We start from the raw sequence: 3,223 nt of genomic DNA on the forward strand, positions 1-3,223 counted from the left end.
GCATCGAAATATGCGGTTTTCTGTAAAAATTTTGATGATTTCGTACAGAATTCTGCTGTTTTCTTGCAATTCAGCCGTTGAATCTTGGTAAAAAGTCATGATTTTGTAGATTTTGTGCTCTTCTTTGCGAATTCAAGCCAGAAAACAACGAAAATCGGCGAGAAATCGTCGATTTGCATCGAAATATGCGGTTTTCTGTAAGAATTTTGATGATTTCGTGCAGAATTCTGCTGTTTTCTTGCAATTCAGCCGTTGAATCTTGGTAAAAAGTCATGATTTTGTAGATTTCGTGCTCCTCTATGCGAATTCAAGCCAGAAAACAACGAAAATCGGCGAGAAATAATCGTTTTGCATCGAAATATGCGGTTTTCTGTAAGAATTTTGATGATTTCGTGCAGAATTCTGCTGTTTTCTTGCAATTCAGCCGTTGAATCTTGGTAAAAAGTCATGATTTTGTAGATTTCGTGCTCCTCTATGCGAATTCAAGCCAGAAAACCACGAAAATCGGCGAGAAATCGTCGTTTTGCATCGAAATATGCGGTTTTCTCTAAGAATTTTGATGATTTCGTGCAGAATTCTGCTGTTTTCTTGCAATTCAGCCGTTGAATCTTGGTAAAAAGTCATGATTTTGTAGATTTCGTGCTCTTCTTTGCGAATTCAAGCCAGAAAACAACGAAAATCGGCGAGAAATCGTCGTTTTGCATCGAAATATGCGGTTTTCTGTAAGAATTTTGATGATTTCGTGCAGAATTCTGCTGTTTTCTTGCAATTCGGCCGTTGAATCTTGGTAAAAAGTCATGATTTTGTAGATTTCGTGCTCTTCTTTGCGAATTCAAGCCAGAAAACAACGAAAATCGGCGAGAAATCGTCGTTTTGCATCGAAATATGCGGTTTTCTGTAAAAATTTTGATGATTTCGTACAGAATTCTGCTGTTTTCTTGCAATTCAGCCGTTGAATCTTGGTAAAAAGTCATGATTTTGTAGATTTTGTGCTCTTCTTTGCGAATTCAAGCCAGAAAACAACGAAAATCGGCGAGAAATCGTCGTTTTGCATCGAAATATGCGGTTTTCTGTAAGAATTTTGATGATTTCGTGCAGAATTCTGCTGTTTTCTTGCAATTCAGCCGTTGAATCTTGGTAAAAAGTCATGATTTTGTAGATTTCGTGCTCCTCTATGCGAATTCAAGCCAGAAAACAACGAAAATCGGCGAGAAATAATCGTTTTGCATCGAAATATGCGGTTTTCTGTAAGAATTTTGATGATTTCGTGCAGAATTCTGCTGTTTTCTTGCAATTCAGCTGTTGAATCTTGGTAAAAAGTCATGATTTTGTAGATTTCGTGCTCTTCTTGGCGAATTCAAGATAGAAAACAACGAAAATCGGCGAGAAATCGTTGTTTTGCATCGAAATATGCGGTTTTCTGTAGGAATTTTGATGATTTCGTGCAGAATTCTGCTGTTTTGTTGCAATTCAGCCGTTGAATCTAGGTAAAAAGTCATGATTTTGTAGATTTCGTGCTCTTCTTGGCGAATTCAAGATAGAAAACAACGAAAATCGGCGAGAAATCGTTGTTTTGCATCGAAATATGCGGTTTTCTGTAAGAATTTTGACGATTTCGTGCAGAATTCTGCTGTTTTCTTGCAATTCAGCCGTTGAATCTAGGTAAAAAGTCATGATTTTGTAGATTTCGTGCTCTTCTTTGCAAATTCAAGCCAGAAAACAACGAAAATCGGCGAGAAATCGTCGTTTTGCATCGAAATATGCGGTTTTCTGTAAGAATTTTGATGATTTCCTGCAGAATTTTGCTGTTTTCTTGCAATTCAGCCGTTGAATCTTGGTAAAAAGTCATGATTTTGTAGATTTCGTGCTCTTCTTTGCAAATTCAAGCCAGAAAACAACGAAAATCGGCGAGAAATCGTCGTTTTGCATCGAAAAATGCAGTTTTCTGTCAGAATTTTGATGATTTCGTGCAGAATTCTGCTGTTTTCTTGCAATTCGGCCGTTGAATCTTGGTAAAAAGTCATGATTTTGTAGATTTCGTGCTCTTCTTTGCGAATTCAAGCCAGAAAACAACGAAAAACGGCGAGAAATCGTCGTTTTGCATCGAAATATGCGGTTTTCTGTAAAAATTTTGATGATTTCGTACAGAATTCTGCTGTTTTCTTGCAATTCAGCCGTTGAATCTTGGTAAAAAGTCATGATTTTGTAGATTTTGTGCTCTTCTTTGCGAATTCAAGCCAGAAAACAACGAAAATCGGCGAGAAATCGTCGTTTTGCATCGAAATATGCGGTTTTCTGTAAGAATTTTGATGATTTCGTGCAGAATTCTGCTGTTTTCTTGCAATTCAGCCGTTGAATCTTGGTAAAAAGTCATGATTTTGTAGATTTCGTGCTCCTCTATGCGAATTCAAGCCAGAAAACAACGAAAATCGGCGAGAAATAATCGTTTTGCATCGAAATATGCGGTTTTCTGTAAGAATTTTGATGATTTCGTGCAGAATTCTGCTGTTTTCTTGCAATTCAGCCGTTGAATCTTGGTAAAAAGTCATGATTTTGTAGATTTCGTGCTCTTCTATGCGAATTCAAGCCAGAAAACCACGAAAATCGGCGAGAAATCGTCGTTTTGCATCGAAATATGCGGTTTTCTCTAAGAATTTTGATGATTTCGTGCAGAATTCTGCTGTTTTCTTGCAATTCAGCCGTTGAATCTTGGTAAAAAGTGATGATTTTGTAGATTTCGTGCTCTTCTTTGCGAATTCAAGCCAGAAAACAACGAAAATCGGCGAGAAATCGTCGTTTTGCATCGAAATATGCGGTTTTCTGTAAGAATTTTGACGATTTCGTGCAGAATTCTGCTGTTTTCTTGCAATTCAGCCGTTGAATCTTGGTAAAAAGTGATGATTTTGTAGATTTCGTGCTCTTCTTTGCGAATTCAAGCCAGAAAACAACGAAAATCGGCGAGAAATCGTCGTTTTGCATCGAAATATGCGGTTTTCTCTAAGAATTTTGATGATTTCGTGCAGAATTCTGCTGTTTTCTTACAATTCAGCCGTTGAATCTTGGTAAAAAGTCATGATTTTGTAGATTTCGTGCTCTTCTTTGCGAATTCAAGCCAGAAAACAACGAAAATCGGCGAGAAATCGTCGTTTTGCATCGAAATATGCGGTTTTCTGTAAGAATTTTGATGATTTCGTGCAGAATTCTGCTGTTTTCTTGCAATTCG

The sequence above is a fragment of the Gnatocerus cornutus genome, unplaced genomic scaffold (assembly GCF_029298725.1).
Source record: "Gnatocerus cornutus isolate USDA-ARS CGAHR unplaced genomic scaffold, icGnaCorn1.1 ctg00000038.1, whole genome shotgun sequence".
In the NCBI taxonomy this organism is placed as follows: domain Eukaryota; kingdom Metazoa; phylum Arthropoda; class Insecta; order Coleoptera; family Tenebrionidae; genus Gnatocerus; species Gnatocerus cornutus.